Source organism: Capsicum annuum, chromosome 7 (genome assembly GCF_002878395.1).
Source record: "Capsicum annuum cultivar UCD-10X-F1 chromosome 7, UCD10Xv1.1, whole genome shotgun sequence".
Lineage (NCBI taxonomy): Eukaryota > Viridiplantae > Streptophyta > Magnoliopsida > Solanales > Solanaceae > Capsicum > Capsicum annuum.
In genome coordinates, this window is record NC_061117.1 from 171521409 (window position 1) to 171542630 (window position 21222).

General features: G+C 30.4%; 3 non-coding genes across 3 annotated transcripts; all 3 read left to right on the top strand.

Moving 5' to 3' along the window:
• The first annotated feature begins 1958 nt into the window (after positions 1-1958).
• LOC124886326 lies at positions 1959-2113 on the top strand. Its single transcript, XR_007043412.1, has one exon. It is a non-coding gene; the product is annotated as a small nucleolar RNA snoR2/U65 (small nucleolar RNA).
• Positions 2114-2167: 54 nt separating this feature from the next.
• On the top strand, positions 2168-2247 carry LOC124886313. Its single transcript, XR_007043399.1, has one exon. It is a non-coding gene; the product is annotated as a small nucleolar RNA snoR77Y (small nucleolar RNA).
• Positions 2248-2758: 511 nt separating this feature from the next.
• LOC124886336 lies at positions 2759-2894 on the top strand. Its single transcript, XR_007043422.1, has one exon. It is a non-coding gene; the product is annotated as a small nucleolar RNA snoR137 (small nucleolar RNA).
• The last annotated feature ends 18328 nt before the right edge of the window (positions 2895-21222 follow it).

Here is a 21222-nt window from a genome sequence, read left to right on the forward strand (position 1 = left end):
TAGTAGAAATTTTTCCAACATAGTACTAAATAAATCTTGCTATATATTACAGAATAAAGCGCTATTAAATTTTCTTGAGAAAAGACATGATTTTTCCCCTGAACTTGTCCTACAAACTCACTTTAACACTTAAACTGAACTTCCGTTTATTTTTTCCTCTTTACATCTTTAAAGTGTATTTATTTCACCCTAATGCTGACGTGACATTTTTTTTAAAAAAGGGACACGTTTATTATTTAAAAAACAAATTTTTCTTCTTCCTTTCCTACTTATTTTATGTATATATATATACACCTACACCCCGCACTATTTAATTCTTCAATACATCAACAAACAACACCCACTTTCTACAACAATTAATTCTTCCATTAACAACCTAAAACACATCCTCTAACAATAGTTTTCTCCATTTTTTTTTATTTTTCTCCATTAATACATTCTTCGACGAAGAAATTGAAGACATTAAATTGCTTCATTAATTCAGTTCGAAGAATAGCAAAATTGAAAGAAATTTTCGTAACTTTTATTCATAAAGTTCATTGATCTTTCTCTATTCTTTATTTATGTTTACATCTTCAAGGGTGAATTTGGTGGTTGGAAATGTTGAGAGAGTTTGATTGAAGGTTGAGATAGTGTTTAATGGAGAAAAAGTTTTAATTTGATATTTTTGTGATTGTTCTCTAATGGTGTTAATTAAGAAAAATAAAAAAAAATTGAAGGTGGGGATGGGGGTTGGTTGAAAGAAGAGAAAGAAAATGGGGGGTAGGGGCGGGGGTGGGGACGAGGGTGGGTGGTTTGAAGAAGAAGGAAAATGAGGGGTGGGGTGAGAGGTTGTTAATAAAGAAAAATAGAAAACAATGGAGGTGGGGTGAGTTTGATGGAGGAGGAGAGCTGGAGGAGGGACGAGTGTGAGTGGTTTGAAGAAGAAGGAAAATGAGGGGTGGGGCGGGAGGTTGTTAATGGAGAAAAATAGAAAACAATGAAGGTGGGGTGGGAGGTTGTTTATGGAGAAAAATAGAAAATAATGGAGGTGGGGTGGGTTTGATGGAGGAGGAGAGCTAGGGGTGAGAAATGTAAAGAGGGGCGGGGTGGGCAGGGTGGGGTGAGGGATGTGAAGAAGAAAGAAAATGAAGGGGTGGGGTGGACTTTTTATTTAATATATATAAAATTTATATATATGTAAATATAAATATATATATATATATATATATATATATATATATATAATTATATATATTTATATAAATAAAATAATATATATATATATTTGTTATATTTTTTCAAAAAAATATATAAAAATAATGTGTGGGGATTTTTTTTTTAAATAGTAATATCTTACGTGGCAATGACGTGACTCTAACGTATCATTGATGTATAGGCGAGTATAACACACTCTCCTTTGTGAGAGTGGTATTCAGTTTTGAGGGATGAAAATAATTCACTTTAAAGATGTTAAGGGGGTAAATAAACCAAAATTAAATTTAAGTGTTAAAGTGAGTTGGGAAGATAAGTTCAAGGGGGGAAATGATGTCTTTTCTCAATTTTCTATGTCTTTTCTCAATTTTCTTCAATATAACATGAGATGATAAATCGGTTCTTAAAGCAAAGTTAATTTGGGTGTAAAATGGAGCGTATAAGATGGCAGCCCAGATTGTCCAACCCAACCCAATCCACAGACACCATATACTTAGAGATAGATGGTTAACCCAACCAAAGAGTCAAGAAAGAGGCCCAAACTCAAACGGCCTTTTCGGAATTAGGGTTTCAAGAAAGAGGCCCAAACATACATCTATTTAAACCGCTAATTCATCCTCGATCATCCCTTCACTTCTTCTAATTAGGGTTTCTGTTTATTTTCTTAATTAATTAATTTGGATTTCTCCTTCGTTGAATTTATAACTTTTTAGTTCAGTTCTTTAACCAGGTGGCGGCGCCTTCTGCTCTGTCGCTTGTATTCAGGTCCGATGCCACGTCGACGGTAGCAAAATGCGATGACCGACGATGCTATGATTGGACCGATAAACGAGTTTTAATTAACGTTTCGCATTTTTTGATAGGAATCTGTGCATGAATTTTCAATTTCTTCACGGAGCCGTTTCGTGCGATTACATCTTTTAATATTAAATCTTCAATTTTATTTTCTAAGAAAAACTGAACTTTCTTACTTAAGCCAATGAGGATTTATATAAATATTTGGAATTACCGTCTGAACATTATTGATGTCTGATCGACTATCTGAGGCTTCAATTTTTGTTTTTTCAGTTTTAAATATTTTTGAATTAGCTAAATATCTATTTTCTTTTTGTTGATATTAGTATTTATTTGATTTATGTTGGATGAATATGTTCTATATTTTATCTAATTTTTGCAACTCTACGAAAAAAATGTTCTTCTCAGTGGATTATTTAAATTTTTCTAATTGAAATGTATTATATGATCATATTACAGGTTTAGGATCAAACGGTTGTTTATTGGGTTTTGAATTAAACGGTGTTTGGCGAAAATTGCAAAACATAGCAATTCACAGCTCGATTGAAATTGATTTGTGCCAGTTTTGCCTGTCATTTTAGGTACAAATACTTGTACTTTATTAAATATTTATTTCTTTTATTTTTCTAAACTGTTGCACTTGCACTCGATTAAAACTTGAGATAACTTGATGTTACGATAAGTACTAATGTATAATGTGCTATAATTATAATGAAATTTGCTCATCCTCCTTGTTTACACGCCATCAAAAATGAATATGCTTGAGTTTGTTGCTTCATATGGTGAACTCTCTCTTTATAATAAAGTGAGAGATGTTCAAGTTTCCGAAGCATAAATTAACTGGCAGTATTAAACTGCGTGGTGCATTTTCAATTGCATCTTGCTACCTGTCTCCTGCTACATTCACTTGCTACCAACTTCTTTTTGATAACTATAGCGTCCAAAGTTAGATTGAGCGCATGTCAAATTATTTTTGGGTGTTTTTTGTTGCTGCCAAGTTATATGGTACTCAGTGTAGGGGTCGTTTGGTTTGAGGTATAAAAAATCTAAGGGATAAGTTATTTCTGGGTGAAATAAAAGATCACTTAATTTCTTGTTTGGTTGATTGGATTAATCTAATTCGGAATAACTTATCCCATCATTTTCCCCAAAGAGATGGGATAACTTATCTCATATACATGTGGGATAAGTTATCAGGGTAATTCCGGAATAACTGATCTCGGTATTAGTTATTCAGGATAACAATTTCCCAACCAAACAACTCCTATCCTCATAGTCGCAACTCACTTGTACATTTAACTTGTGGTATCAACAATCAGTATAGTTCCATTTTAATGATATTAAAGTTGAACCTCATAGTCGCAACTCACTTGTACATTTAACTTGTTGGTATCAACAATCAGTATAGTTCCATTTTAATGATATTAAAGTTGACTGTATAATCAACAATTTTCTGACAATATTTGTTAGAAATAATAAATTCATAAGTATTAATTATGTTTTATTTCACTCAAATTCACACAAGTGAAGAATTAAAAAAAATAATTTTTTACACTATCAATATTATTTTTGGTGTGTCTTATTTTGTTTAGGTTTAAAATTGACTTTGATAAACTTTAAAAAGAAAAAAAATCTTAGACTTCTTATCTTTTTGGAAAAAAAAGACAATATTTATAATTATAACTTTTATTAGTTTTTATTTTTGAAAATTTTTATTTATATATTTTAAAAATATAACACCTATTTTTTGTTTTTACAATTTTTTTTTTTTTATATAAGTTGTTATTTTACTTATTATACGACAATAACTTCTTCTTTATATTTTAATCAAACTAAATTAGAAAATGTAGGCACCTTTTTTCGTTTTAGGATTTTTTCTTATTTCGATTTTGATTCTAGTGTCTCTTGCATTTATTATCATTATTTTTTTATTTCTTTAGTCAATATCTTTAATGCAAATTATATATTAGAAAAAATTCTATCTTAAAAGATAAAATCTATAATATATTAAAAGTGTGGAAACCTTTAGAAAAGAAATTTGAACTTTTTGTTCTTCATTAAAAAACTGGGAAATAGGCATACATATCTTTTTACATTTAAAAAAATTTTTATAACATAAAAATTCATTAAAATTTAGTTCTTAAACCTTTCCGTATTAGAATTATATAGCTAAAATTTAGGCATTTTAAATCAATTAAAAGTTGTTTTTTAAATAAATCTTTAAATATATTAATTAATTGGTGAGTACTATTTTGACATTTTTTATCTTCATGTAAGAATCCATTTTGCTAAAAGTTTTGTTCGCAATTTATTTTAGGTATAACTTCTTTTGGTTTGGTTATTTAATTTAAGTAAGAATTCATAATATTTAACATTTCTAAATCACTTAAAATTTTACCTTATATATATATATAAAAAAATCTTCAATTATATTTAATTAATATATTTTGGATCAAATTTACAAGAAACATAACTCTACTTCTATTTTTTCTCCTTATTTCGTTATTAATTCAAGTTGTCTTTTTCTTTTTCCTTTTTAGCTAAAATTTAGGAATTTTAAATCAATTAAAAATTTTATCTTAAATAAATCTTTAAAAACTTTAATTAATTGATGAGTACTATTTTGACATTTTTTTTTTCACGTAAGAATCTTTTTGGCTAAATGTTTTGTTCCCAATTTATTTTAGTTATAACTTCTTTTGATTAATTTAAGTAAGAATTCGTAATATTTAACAATTCTAAATTACTTGAAATTTTACCTTAAATAAAATAAAAACTACAATTCTATTTAATTAATATATTTTGGATCAAATTTACAAGAAACATAGCTCTACTTTAATTTTTTATCCTTATTTCGTTATTACTTCAAGTTGTCTTTTTTTTTTGTGTGTAGTCCTGATTAATTATCATCTTCTCCGTCTTTCTTTATTCTTTTTAATTAATAACTTTAAAGATTATATTATATAAATTATTGATTAAATCATCCACAACTGGCAATAAAATTTTCTATTTTGATAATATCTCGTGTTTCTCTTTCAACGAAAATTTTTTAATCGAAAATTAAAAGAAATAAGCATGTCACCATCGAGTAAAGTGGTCAAAAATATCAAAGATTTATCTCTTTTCTTTTTTTCTTCCTTTATTTAATTGTGATTTTGTTTTGATTATTTTATTTAACTATTTTGTTGGTATTATACTTGAATTATTAATTAAACTTGTTGGTTGAGTTCTAAATTTTAACTTATAATAAGTGTTGAATTTTGATATGCATAACTTCTGTTGGTATGATGGACGTATAAATTTAGGATTATAACCGACTCTTTCAATTTTGGGCTTACTAATTAAGTTTGAAGGTAAATCAAGTACATTATCCTTTGTAAATTGAGTTAATCTATCTACCTACTATAATAAAATCCTAAATATAAATGTTAGTTGACAAAAATATTTTTCGAGGAATCTTCTCAACAAATTGAATATCATACATCAGCCAATGAAGTTGAGAAATTAATTGGGTTGAACAAATTAGTTGAGGAATCTCCTGAGGAAGCTAACAAGCCTAAAGAAATCAAACAAAACAATAATGTGTTGATGTGAAATTAAGGAAGTTTAAAAGAGAGATTGAGAGGATTAAAGAAAAAAATAAGAGGTAAGGAGAATGGCTTAAGGGAGGACTAAAGAGAATATACTCATCTTTGTAAATTTTCTTGTGTTTAAATTAAGATATTTGCTTCTCGCTTGGCTAATTTCTATTTTGTTCATAGAATTGAATAATAGCTGAAAATAGCCGTAATGTGAAGATGCTAACAAACAAAAAAAGTAATACACATTTTGAAAATGCAATAACATTATGAAAAATCATTATCTTTAATGATTTTATAAAATTGAAATCATTAAACTAAGATATACGCATGAAGCGCGTACACCTAAATTAGTTATATTAAAAGTGTGAAAGCTCTTATAATTGACGTTTGCTCTTTTTACCCTTCATTAAAAGTCTACTCTTTAATCAAAATTATCTTTTCACCTTTTTTCTTTAATTATTATTTAATTAAATTAAGGAATCCTAAAATATATGAAAAGAATCTTAGTAAATAAATATATGGAAAAAAATATATATAAGAATCCTAAAATATATAAAAATACAGTCAAGAGTCCTAAAATATATGTAAAAATTACATTGATAAGAGAAAAAAAGCAACATGTCGTTAGGTTTATCTACTCCTTTAATAGGCTTTGGGCTATGGACTTATGGTGCATCTTTGGTGAAGAGAAAAAAAAGTGCACTTGCTCTCCATCTCTATATATAAAGAATTCTCCAAGAATGAAATTATTTTGTAGGGCAAGTGAAAGTAAATTAAATTGGTGTAATACGTTGATTATGATGTGCTCAAGCATGCTAATATAAGAATGACCGCGTCCTCCTTCAAAAGCGTTCATATGTTACATGCTATGGAGGATAAGAAATTCAGTACTCCTATTATATTTAATTTCATTAGCATATTGTTAGCTAATTACTACTACATATATGTATATAAAGACTTTAAAGATCTTAAAAAACAGTGATTGACATTGTCGAATTTGAACTTTTTAACCTTTATTAAAATTCTTCATGAAATAGTCTTTTTTATTTTTTCCTCAAATTATTATTTAAGTTTTAGATCTATGTGAAATCATGTAAAATATTCCTTCAATTTTACTTTCAAAATTCAGGAATAAAAAAAAAAATCTTCTTTAGTATAAATTATATGTATCAGATATTAAAATTTGAAAATAGAGAAGGTTCACAATGTCTCCTCAACCTCCCCCCTACTCACATCGCTCCCCCTAAACTGGAAACCTACAACTCCTTCACTTCTATATCTACCCATGCACAGGTGAAAAAAAGAAAAAAAAAAAACAGACAAATACAACACACAAAGCAAAGTTGGAAAACTATGTAAGCTTATATTGTTGCATGAGTTTTACAAAGCTTAATTATATGTAATGATCCCGTGATAAGGTGATTAAGGTTACATATGTTGCACTTGTTTTCTTTAATACAAAATTTTTAATTGAAATAAGAATATTGGTTATTTGATCGGTATCTGCTATAATAATAGATGATAAATGAATTTTATCTGTGTTGGTTACTTAATGCAGAATGTGTCAAAAATTATTAACGAGGTGGTTTGTGTTATTGTCCGATGGTCTAATATTTTCTACTTTCTATTATTCATTTTATTGCTGTGTATTACTCTTAGAGAGATATCAAAAATTAATATGTTGTGGTACTTTGATAGGAGTTTGTTTAATCTTCATCCTATCTTGATTGATCATGGCTACTTCTTTATTTTGTAGTAATTTGTGTTATCTGGACTTTGGAGGCAATTGCCACTGCTTATGAAATATCTGAGCCAATTTCAACTTTTGGACCTACTGAGTTGGATGTTTTCGAAACTGCAAATTGAAAAATGTTTGTTCTTGATTTACCTTATGCTTTTGGTTGAAATTTTTTTCTGTTGTGTTAGTGATGATCGTAAATACTCTCTATCTCTATGAAATAGGGGTAAGATTTGCACTCCCACAACTCTACATGTTGGATTACACGAAATATGTTGTTGTTGTCGTCGCTATATTTGTTATGATCGAAGATAGTCTCTCTATCTTTACAAGGTAGGGGGAAGGTTTACATACAATCACTTATGGATTACACGGGTATTTTGTTGTTGTTTGTATTGTATTTGTGATGGGTTTTCAAATCATGTATATAGAATTGATTGAATAAAAGTATTTTTTTGTTGTATTTGTGATGACCAGAAACTTAAGTCTGCGTACATTCTGCATTGGATATGTTAGTTGTTGTTGTTGTGTTTGCAATGAATTTTTGAATTATGTATAAAGAATATGATTTAACAAATTATGGGGCTTTCTCTAACTTTGAATCTTCATAGAGTTGATAATCACAATTCAAAAGTTATAAACTAAGATTTTATGTGATGCGGCCTTCCTTTTTTGAACAAATTTGTAAGTTAAATGTTGCATTGTAAAGGAGACTTTAGGATAAGCTTTAGGCAACACTGTTAATCTCAAGCATGGATTTAGTTTAAGATTTATTTAGACTCTTATTCTCATGTATCTATCTATACTATTTTTTTTGGTAATAATGTGAATATTACCATTGACAAATCAGAAATCTCTTGTATTTATACGAATACTTCTAGAGTATTTGTACATTGATCTTAAGTTTATGGGACACATATTAGTGTTAAGTTGGTTTCTAAAGCTGGTGTTGAGGTTATTGCCAATATTGTTGTCAAGGGACTGATGTCTTTAGATGGACTGACAGTCAGAGTGCCGGACTTTCATGAGCATAAAATTTGAGAGGCTAATAACCTTCGCGGTCAAATAGGTAGAAATAAAATAAGTTGAGATATTTTAGGTGTATTTTTATCCTTCACTTAATTCATCAGTTATCATAAAAATTTCAAGTTGTATGTTGGTATAGAAAAATCATGAAAGAGTGAATAGTAGTATGAATTTTTTGTTACATTGCCATTTATATGTTTAGAGTGTCTGGTGAAATTTAGGTAGAAAGCTAAAAAAAGTCAAAATACTTTGGGCATTTTTTTGATCTTTCATTTTATTCAAAAATCATCATAGAAAATTTTCAAACTGTTTGTCGATAGAAAAAAAAAATGATTTGTAGTATGAATCCCATAAATTTAGATTATAACTATTTAACTTTTTCTTATAAAATTATTAATATTTTTAAGATACTAACTTTCACAAGTTTATGATTCTACTATGAAGTTTTTGACAATCAGACTAATAACAAACAAAAAAAATAGAGAGTAGAAGAAAATATAGTAATAGAAATCTGAAGAGAATGAATAAATTAGGCAAAAAACAGAAATAGAGTTTTAATCTTACCTAGGAACATAGTAGATTGTCTTTAGGTTTAGATTTAGGTTTTAGTATCATAACATTTTATTTAATTTTAGATTTTTTTTTTTGGTGGTAGGTTGTTTTTTTTTTTTTTTTTTTTTTAATATAGAGAGTCTTATACCTAGAGGAACTAAAGGTGGTTTCAAATAGAAAATTAAAAACATCGAGATACTTTAGGTGTGTTTTTGACCCTTCACTTTATTCATCAAGCATCATGTTCACATCTATATGAAATCATATCCTAATCTAAAAATAAACGTATAAATTTATTTTAAAAATACCATTTGCCCCAAAAATTATTATATTTATTTTTTTGTATATAATCTTTTGTATTGACATGAGATACACGTGCAATGCACGTACATTAAACTAGTTTCACTAAACATGTAATCAAGCCATAAATTTTAATTTAAATCTAGCATAATATTATGAGAAAAGATATCATTTTCCCTTGAACTTGTCCGCTCAACTCACTTTAGCACTTAAATTTAACTTTAATTTATTTACCCCCTTAATAACTTTAAAATAAATATTTTACCACCCTAAAAAAATTATACCATTCTCACTATGGAGAGTGAAGTACACACGCACCACGTAATTGCCAAATCAGTGCCATGTCATTGCCACGTAAGAAATTATATATATATTTTTTAAAGTAATGCAACAGACATTATTTTTATATATTTTTTTTAAAAAAAGCAAAAAAAAATATATGTACTATTTATATATATATATATATATAAAAGAAAAAAGACCCCCACCCCCCTTCCTCCTCCTCCTTTTTCTTCAACAGCCTACCCACCCCCTCATTCCTCCTCCTCTTCTTCTTCAATAGCTCACCCACCTCACCACCCCCATTCCTCCTTCTCTTTTAATTTCTTTTTCACCATTAATACCATTAACACCATTATTTTACCATTAACACCAATAACTTGATTCGAATTTAACAAGAAATTGATAAATAACTTGATTCAATAGCACCCCCTACAGCCCCCCACCCCGATTCCTTTTCTTCTTCTTTAATAGTCAAATCCCCCATTAACATCATTATTTCAACCTTCAATTTTAGATTTCTCCATATTTTTAACAGTCAAATCCACCAACTCATTCACCCAATTGTCTTATTAACAGAAGCATTCAAAAGTAAAAATTAAAAGAAATCTCATTGATGATAAGTGATTAAAAGACAAAATCATCAATTTAATTTAATTTAATTTTTATCTACATTTGCCTTTGAGAATATATTTTTGGAGTCAACTGTTAAAAGAGTTGCCATTGCAATTATAAGATTCAATTACTACCAAAATGGGCTCTTTATCATTTACCATGTGCTGCTTGCAAAATAGTCTCTATATTACAGCTCACTTTCAACCAACAAAAACAAAAAGATTGTCATTTGCCATTTTATTGCAATTTTTCATGTGCTGTAATTTTTTTTTATTTCGATCAAGCCTTCGGTCTTTTGAATTCTCCACTATTGTAAAGAATTATAATACATTATAATATCCCTTTTAATGGTGTTTATTCTTGGGTGGTGTTAATGGAGAAAAATGAAAAAAATTAAAGGAGAGTGTTGATGGAGAATGAATTTGAGGTTGTTAATAGAGGAATTTGAGTGTTGTTGTTGATGATGTTTTGAAGAAGAAAGAAGAAAAAAGTGTTCATTTTTTTAAATTATATTTTAAATATAATATTACTGAAATTAATTTTTTTAAATAATAAACGTGCCCATTTTTAAAAAAAATGTCACGTCAGTATTAGGGGCAAAACAAATACACTTTAAAGATGTTAAGGGGGTAAATAAACAGAAGTTTAGTTTAAGTGCTAAAGTGAGATGAGCGGACAAGTTCGGGAGGGGGGGGGAATCGTATTTTTTCTCTAATATTATAATAATATCATAAGAAAGCTCAATCTACGAGGAAGGTAATCCTAGCTTACTTGGATGCTGAAGAAGTTCGAGAAAGTCCACTAAGTCGAAGCTTTTTCCTTCTTAGAAACCTCTTTATGATGCCGCAGTATCATAATAAATATCTAAACAACGTAATAGGAGAATAACAATATTCATATTGCATACAAATGCTTCGGATTCAAAAGAAAGCTAAAAATTTGATGTGGCATCTTCTTGCAGTATAACAACTTTGAAACCCTTAAAATGCCCAACTAAGCAAGGACTATTTATCCTAAAAATTGGGTGAAATTCGAGCACGTATACTCTTCAAATTAGCCCACAAAGAATATAGGGATTTAAGTTAAGTTGGAGAATCACCTAAGAAATTAGAGGATACTTACGAAAATTTAGACAAGAAAATGATCCCAGCAAACTCTTTAACTCACTTAAACGCCTAATGATCAAACTCCATAATTTTCTAAGCTTTCTAGGATTTTGTGGACTTGAAATTTGGAATAAATGAGAGAAAATTGGGTTCCTCAATATTTAATACTGTTAGGGGTCCTTTCTTCTCAATCGCGGGGACTCCATAAAAAACGTAGACCACAACATAGATTCCCTTCACAAACGTGAAGACTAGCTCACAATCGTGATAGCCAATAAACTTGACCTTCACAAACACGATCAAGCTCATCGCGATTGTGATAGCTATTCACTCACGAAGGCCATTTTTGGCTTGTAGTAGCTGAAGTTGCACTAGCAGTTTTGGTCAAGAGCCCAAACCCTAATCGAACCCTCAGATTCATTCAAAAAATCTTATGAATGGAAACGAACTATGCTATCCTACCAAATATCACTTTTTGGACTCAACATCGCCATCATAATTTTTAATCGGAATCATTTAATGAAATATGGGTCCCACACCCAAATGATCATTTTAACCAAAATCCATCTAATAGCCCAAAATGAGTTTGAAAAGCCTCAAAATTTGAGACTATCAGATGTACCAAGGGCTGCCTACACACTTCCAACACATCTCCAACTCATTTCCAATGCAAATCAACGCTCTTAACCTTCATTTGCTCAGGTTTAATCCATTGATTCCATATCTTAATTTTTCCTTTCATTTCTTTAATTCTTGAAACTAATTAACAACTAAATCGTCATCTACTTAGTTGTCTAATTAGTCTTGATTCGTTCTTCTTTGTGTCTTTATTTCTTATGTCTTTTCTTTCTTTTATCTTTTGTTTTCTTTGTTTAAATCTTGAATTCAAGCTCTTCAAAGTTCTTTAATTCATAATAGAGTCGTATACAAACACAAACAAGCAATATCGATAAGTTGAACTAAATTGTAAGCCAATCCAAACACTTGGATCGAGAGGATTAATTTCACTAACGTTGACCTTGTTTGTTAGTTGTGTTGAGTGTCTCATTAATAGGTACCATGGCTTTGGGAGATGAGATCCAACCTATCTCAAGCGTATCAAACTTTGATACTCTTATGGAAGCTATAATGGGAATACGAAAAGATATGAATATGAAGAGAGAGGATATGAATGAGAAGTGGTCCAATTTGGAAGGAAGAGTGACAAATTTAGATGGAAAAATAATGAGTGTGGAAGGAAACCATAATTTTTCCAATGCTACTCCTCAACACCACCCCTGGGCATCCTCAAGTGCGCAAGTTCAAGAGACTTCAGCTACCATCTCTCCTAGAACTCTCCACTATATGTTCTACCCTCCCACACAAGTAAGTTCTCCCTTACCTACTACTACTACTACCGACCAAATTCACGACATATAACCCGACCACTATAATTCAACTAATAAACACCTCAAAACACCATCCAAGCTCCCCAAATCCTCACTCCACCATATAAAACACCCCTAAATTAAGTTCCAAACTACCGAATTCCCCCAGGATTAAACCCACAAGGCCTCAATCCACCCTACTACCCACTCTGTCAAGTACCCTAAATCCAAATACCACACCACCAAAGGCCACCAAACCCAAATCCACCCTACCAAGCTCCATTTAACCAAATTACACTACATCAAATGCTACCAAACCAAGTTGCTGGAGTTTAAGAAGAGTTTGTAGGACATAAAGAAGAAGATTATGGATATGGTGCACAAGGGCTTATACCGAGATACCAAAGTGGCTATGAAGGTCACGATATGGGTCTCAATTCTATCAAGGTCACTCTTCTTAGCTTTTATGGATGTAGTGATCCCGAAGGGTGCCTCAAATGGAAGTCGCAATGTGATAGGCTCTTCCAAGCTAATAATTTTCCCGATGTTATGAAGAAGACCTATGTCATTGCTCAATGTGAGGGATATGCTTTGACTTGGTAGGAACCGACTAAGAGAACACAAGAGATCCTCCATGGAGGTCAATATACACCATGGGATGTTATGAAGGCCCTTATGAGAGCTAAGTATGTACTGGAGAGATATAAATAAGGGTTGCTTGCCAAGTTGTACAATTTAAGGCAAGAAGACAAAGAGTGTTGAAGCATACTATGATGAATTTCAAAACCTACTCTTGAAGCTTGATTACAACGAGGATGAAGAGAACACCAAGATTTGATTTAAGGTTGGATTGAATCAAGAAATTGCCTCTAGAATGTCAATACATAAGGCTGCCCGGATGGATGATCTCTTAGAGGAGGCTATTGATGTTGAGAGAGATATCAAGTTGAAGAAGGAGGCAACTAAGCCTAAGGCGGGGAATCAAACGTCCTCCAATTGGAGTCAAAGTTTCGAATTCAAGAAAACCTTTGAGAAAAAGACCGTCGAGAATAGTGATCCGAAGTATCCACCTAGAGAATGAGGTAATCCTAATCTTAAGGGTACTCAATGCTTCAAATGTCAAGGATGGGGTCACCGAATGAGTGAATGTCCAACATGAAGAGCCATCATACTTTGAGAAAGTGATCTATACTATAAAGATGAAGTGGAGCAAGTGGAAGGAGTTGATAATCTTGATGAGGATGTGGAGGTTGATGTGAATCCATGTGACGGGGATATCACTGTTCCAAATTTTCTAGCCAACAAAGTGTCAATGGAGCATGTTTGGCCTCAAGAAAGTGAGTTTAGCATTCCATTTTACTTGGCTACGCATGTTATGCTCCCTCTAGAATTTCTTGATCTTGAACATGATGAACTCTTGAATTGAGGACAAATTCTCTTCAAGAAAGTTAGGATGATACAAGTGAGAATGCCTCATGGCCAAGATTTAGAGACGAAGAGGAATATTGTGACCCCCATGAGAATATTGGAAGAATAAAGATTACTCTTTGTTATATTTTAGGCCTTCGATCACTTTTGGGCCAAGTTGTAATAAAGGTTTTTTGGCCTATAAATAGCTAGAACTCTCTTCTTTTAGACTTAGATAATTTTGGATGTGTTTGTATGCACTTGCAAGTGTTTTTTTAGCTTGTTAGGAGCTTATTAGTTGTTTAGAAACGTGGGTTGTGAGGGTTTAACGTCCCTCTCGATCTTTGTAAGAGAATTGGTGCTTGTAGTTGGATTACGTTTGAGGGCCTCAATTTAGTATATTGTGGTTTGCCTACGTTCCTTCTCTTGTGTCATTCTTCTATCCTTTACTTTATTGCACTACTAGAAAACTGCTTATTACCTGGAAATTTTACCTAGGGAATAATATCGCAGAAAATGCAGGCGGATTTACCTACAAAATTATTAAATTCGTTAATATTAAAATATATTACATGCGAACTATATATTTGCAACAAATTCCACAGGTAAATTTGGCGCCATATTGCGGAAATTTCGTACTTGCGACATTACCTGCAGAAATATATCGGCGAGAATTTTATCTCTAGGTAAATCCGCAGGTATATGGACAAATATATATATTTTTTAAATCTGTAGAAAAATTCCTAGGTAATTTATTCTACGGATTTACTTAGAGATATTTGGTGGAAATTTATGTAATGGATTTTATTATCTGAAAAATTATTTAGGGATTTTGTGCTGGGAATTTTGCTAGGGATTTATTCTTGGGGATTTACCTGCGAAATTATTACTTGCCACATTACCTGGGGAAATATATCAGCGGATATTTTATCTCTAGGTAAATCCGCATGTATATGAATAAATATATAGATTTTTTAAATACATAGAAAAATCCCCAGGTAATTTATCCTACGGATTTACTTAGAGATATTTTGGTGGAAATTTATGTAATGGATTTTATTAACTGAAAAATTATTTGGGGATTTTGTGTTGCGAATTTTGCTGAGGATTTATTCTTGGGGATTTCCCTGCGAAATTATTACTTGCGACATTACCTGGGGAAATGTATCGGCGGGTATTTTATCTCTAGGTAAATCCGCAGGTATATGAACAAATATATATATTTTTTAAATTCATAAAAAAATCCCCAGGTAACCTATTCTACGGATTTACTTAGACATATTTTGGTGAAAATTTATGTAATGAATTTTATTACCTGAAAAATTATTTGGGGATTTTGTGCTGCAAAATTTGCTGGGGATTTATTCTTGGGGATTTACCTGCGAAATTATTACTTGCGAAATTACCTGGGGAAATGTATCGGTGGGTATTTTATCTCTAGGTAAATCCGCAAATATATGAACAAATATATATGTATTTTAAATCCATAGGAAAATTCCTAGATAATTTATCCTGCGAATTTACTTAGAGATATTTTGATAGAAATTTATGTAATGGATTTTATTACCTGGAAAATTATTTGGAGATTTTGTTCTGCGAATTTTGCTGGGGATTTATTCTTGGGGATTTACCTGCAACATTATTACTTGGGAAATTATTGGGAAATTATGCCGCTACAAATTTAGCTGAAATTATTTCTTGGGAATTTACCTACGAAATTATTACTTGGAAACTTATTGGGGGATTGTGTTGCTACGAATTTAGCTGAAACTATTTCTTGGAGATTTACGTAGAATTTTTGTGACTTGAAAAATTTAAATAGGAAAAGGATAAACTTGAAGAATAAAAAACATAAAATAAAAAGAAATTAGACATTAAATCAGTGGATATGTATAATCAAGCAAAAGATGATCAAGAAATTAAAATTAGTTTGTTGACATAGATGGTATCATAGATGTATTCGAGCCGAATAAACCTTAGCTTGACTCGTTATGTTATCACCAAAAAATTAAAGAGGTTAAATTTCGTTGGCCTAAGATAGGGCGAAGAACGACTCATGGCTCAAATAGAGCATGTTTTCTATTGGTTAATTTAAATATAATTGTGAGGCATCATACTACGCACGATAATATAATATATCAATATAATGTACATGTAGAAGTCATTTGATGTGAGATATAAGGTATAATAATCACGGAATAAAATAAAAAAATAATTTATTTTACATTGAGTTGAAAGTATTAGATAGTTTCAGAATTATATATATGATGAGATTAGGGGTGGACATTCTATTTGTTCGATTTGCTTGTTTAATGTCGGTTTGTTTTTTTAATTTTTGGATTGATGAAAATGACAGCCATAATCATAGCAAAATAAATTCGATTTGATACAATTTGTATAATTTTAGTTCAGTTAGTTCAAATTTTTATTTCAATTTTGAAGATTAAAGTAGTGAGTTTTTCTTTGTCATGACTGGGCATTTAAAATTTGTGATTTCTTTTTAGAAAAATAATTTTTTTAAAACCTATTTTTCATTTTTAAATATAAATAACTCATCATGGATGAAATGAAATGAAATAACGGGAAAATATTATTTATGCTAAATAATATATATATATATATATATATATATATATATATATATATATATAAAATAAGATATATATATATATATTATTGTTATCGTTGATTTTAAGGTAATATATTATGTGTCGTATTTTTAGTTACACAATTTATTCATAACTAATCTAAGAATAATTATATTATTTATTTTACTATTATAATTATTGTATTAATCCGCAACCTTAGTCGATTTAACTTTTTAATTTATTTATTTTCTAGTCTGATTTTGCCAATTTGTAACAATTTTAGACCAATTTTATCCAATTTATTACAATCATAGCCCAAATTGTGTCCAATTGAACTCAATTTCAAATTTCATTTTAACCAAATTCTTATTAATATTTAGAACTAAGCTGTTGATCAACATTTATTTATTATTATTATTATATTTATTTTTAATACTAATTTTATATAGTTACTATATTTATTTAATAGCAACATAATTCAATTCAATTTTTCTAATTTATTTAAATTCTAGCCATTTTATACTCAATTTGTGTCAATTGAGTTTAATTTAACTCAATCGAAAACCTCAATTCAATTTTTTAACCCAATATCTAATCCCAGTTTGACTCATCTCTTTAATTATAATCTCAATCGTTTATCATATTTGATCAATGACCAATATTAAATCAATTTTTTCACTAATATTTTTCTTGAAATTAGATAGCTTCAGACTATTTTTCTTGAACCGAGGGTCTATTGGAAACAACCTATCTACCTTAGCTATAAGGTTTGCGTACATTGTACCCTCCACAAACCCCAATTTGTGAGAATGAATCGGCGGGTTAGTTGTGTTGACGCCCAATTTTGTCATCCCGATATTATTGTTATCACTGATTTTAAAGTAATTTATTATGTATCTATTTAAAATTATGGGGTGTGCATTCTAATTGTTCGGTATCGGTTCAATTTTTTTATTTTCGGGTTGACAAAAATTACAACAGTAACCGAATCAAAAAAATTCGAATTGGTTCAATTTCTATAAATTCGGTTTTGTTATTTCAGTTTTGTATTTCAATTTTAAAGATTAAAGTATTAGCGAGTCTTTCTTTGTCACGGCCGGACATTTAATATTGGTATTTTAAAAAAAATTCCAAATCTATTTTTTATTTTCAAATATAAATAACTCAACATGGATTAAATGAAATGAAATAACAAAAAACATTATTTATACTAAATATATAAAATATATATATATATATATATATATATATATATATAATTCATTCCCTTTATTTTTTCCCCTTGACAGCTATTCGCAGGCTCGTGACTCTCAACCTTCTCCTCTCAATTCTCTAAGCATCACTCTCAATTCTCAATATCTCAAGCACGGGAATTTTGAAAATCAGAGGTAAGCTTGGAGATATTCAAAAATCAAAGGTCTTCTCCTTGTTCATTGATACTTTGTCAATCGCTTGTAGATATTTTCGAAAACAGAGGTTTAGTTTCTTAAATTCCATAATTTTTTCATTTGCTAAGGACCCAATAGATCTTTTTGAAGTGAATAATTATGGTTTTGTGTATATGTTGACTTTCATTGCTCAACTTTGTTGTGCTTGGTGGTGTGAGTAGACAATCTCCAATTGCTTTGGATTACTCTATTTTGGCATTTTTTGATTTTCTTATTTTTGTACTTCTTAATCTGGTTTACAGACCCTTTTAAAATGACAGCGAGTTATTGATCAATTGTATTGTGGCTTGATCAAATTTTGAGCTAAAATGATTATGTATTATTTGGATTGAATGTTATGCTTGAATGGGTTCTTTCTGTTGACATGATTGGAGTATGAAGAGAGTAGTGCACCGGGTAGAAGCAAATGTCAGTCTTGGATTCCATCCTACGTTATAGGTTAAAGACACTTGGAATTGGATAACTGATGCAAACTAAATGTCAAGGAGAAATGTATTTTTGAGAGTGGTAGCTCCTGCGAGATATAAACCTCATCCTTCTAGTTGAGACTAGATTTTGTACCTTATGGATAACACTTTGTACCTCTGAGTTATACTGAAATAGAGTAAAATTATTCAGTTAGATTTAGCCTCTGGCAGCCTCGTGTAGTATGCCTTTAAGTGAATTTAAACATAAGGTTGGTGTAGTGTATTGTTTTGTAAGGAAGGGAATGTTTGATAAGTGTTTTTAACATAGAATGTTAATAGATGCATCGCTTAAGGCAAAGTAATTCTATTATTGCTTAAGTCTTAGATACCTATATTCTCTATTATATTATTTCAACCATTGAATGTCTCATGTTCGATTATATACTGTATTAAGTTGGTGAACTTATATCAGTAAAATGAGAGAATAATACCATACTGGGGTTCATTTTTAGAATTCCTTAATTAGTTTTGCTTAAAATTATTTCCCTTGAATGTTATTAGCAATTCTGATAAGAAGTGTTGGAGGAAACATAGATTCCTTTCTTAGTATTACGCCTCAGAACCACTCAATTCATCTACTAAATTATGGTATGTAGGAGCTGATGTTGATCTTCCTTCCCTATTAGGTGTGTTCTTTGGAGTCATAGTACATGTGGGTGAAATTATTAGATTAAAGAAACAAAAAAAGCAAATTATAAGTTTGAAAATTTTGTAGAGTGGTGAGAGTATGAGTTATGTAAAGAAATCCATGACTCGTGACATGACTCATTAAAAAAAGCAAACAACTGGAATTTTGTCCCTGCTCAAGACAAGTCATACTACTACTCATGGTTTGAAACTAAGTTATTTAACCTTCAATGGTACAAGTTTTTCCATGACTAGTTTTATAAAACCACCATTCATAGGATTACTCATAAATAAGAGCCATATAGGTGATGTTTTAGATTAGGTTACTCAGTATGATGCATGACATGAGACTATGACCCGTACTAAAGTTCGTGGTCCCTAACCTACAACTTAAGATTTCTTCCTTATCTAGTCTTTTTGGTCAAGAGATCCTATTAACCTAGTCTCAACATGTTCTATGACTATTTCAACTAGCTTAAATAAATTAGTTTTGTATTAATCCATTATCTGGGAGCTATGTTTTAATTTTCCATATCTGTGACTTGTATATTTGATTGCTTTATCATATTAGAGTTATTAGAAATTACAAGTACTGTGTACTAGTCTCGTGGTTATGCCATGACTCATTGTTAGGCATTGAGCAGACACATCCACTTCGGGGAGAGAGACGAAAACATAAAGACAGGCTAATAATAGACTGTGAGCTATGAAGGGGTGATTGCATTTGGTAACTTATAAAGAGCCATCTATTACTAAAAAGTATTCTTAAACCAAAACTAATCACTATCAAAAGAACTTTTAAGAGTTTATACCTCTAAGAGGCCATATAAAGTGAAAAGTCACAATAGGTATATACTGAATCAAGTTAAGAGTCTTGTTGCACGTCAAACAATTAGATGTGATTTAATATAGTGGTTACTTGTTTATTTATAGCCTATATTCAGGACTCAGAGAACAAAGGTTGTTGTTTTCCTTATGTAGCTAATCTTTTCAGCATCATGTCCTTTCTATTATATGGGATCTCACGTATACTGATGTTCTCCCTATTTAATAGAGTCAATACTCCTAGATCTTGTCAGAATTGCCATGTACCTGTCTAGTTATTATAGTGTAGGCTCATCCTTCATGGATGTTAGTTTCATTATTAATCCCATGATATTATCTCATGTGACTAATCCAGTTTATCCTTCATACAACGATGAGTGATTCCCATCCTGAAATAGGTTAAAGATACATTTATATCCAGCCTGCTACTTGAAAGAGATTTGTTGGGGCCAATATACTTAAACGACAATTTCTGAATGAACTTACTTTTACCCATTGTATTTATTTTGTTAGTGTGTAGTTTGTCATCCTGTTTTGTAGCTTTGATATCTATATATAACAGTCTTTATTGCCAAATTTACTTGGAACACAATAACTTTCTTTAACTAGTGTTGATTCTTGTCTTTATGATGCTAGCTGATAAAAAGGCGACAAGGAGTTATGGTTATAGTGGTATCCCATATCTTAAACTAGGTGTGCCTCTATCTATATCTATTGACAATTCTTAGACCGTTATCTGCTTTTAAAAAAGCCATTTATCGATCATAGGCTAAAGGAAGCAGGTGTCTATTTCGGATGCTTCACTGAAAAACTATAAGTGAAAGGTCTATGGCAAGTTGAATTGTTTCATCATGTTGGTTGGTGTTGAACTGTATGCAATCATATTGCTGTCTTTGTTGACTGTATTGTCTCATTAACTCTTTAGTGGAAATGAAGATAGGGAACTCTTTAAATTTTATTATTATGTGTTTTTATATATGGTATCTTTTGATTCAGAAATGACTATTCCAGAGCATCAAAAATGGATGACAAATAGACTTCTTCCTGAAAAAGTGGCATATACAGATGAATTTATAAAAGGTATGGAAGAGTTCATTAAATTTGCTTGTAGTCACGAGATGTGGTTTGAGGAATTCAACGTAAAAAATTTATACATTTTAACTCATGTATAAATATAATTGTGGAACTATATAGCTAATATTTTATTCATTTAATATATGCAGAAGAAATAATGATGCTATATGGTCTAATTTTAATAAAAGGGCATCTTAAAAAATGACCTAACTTTTCCAAGTTGTTAGAAAAAA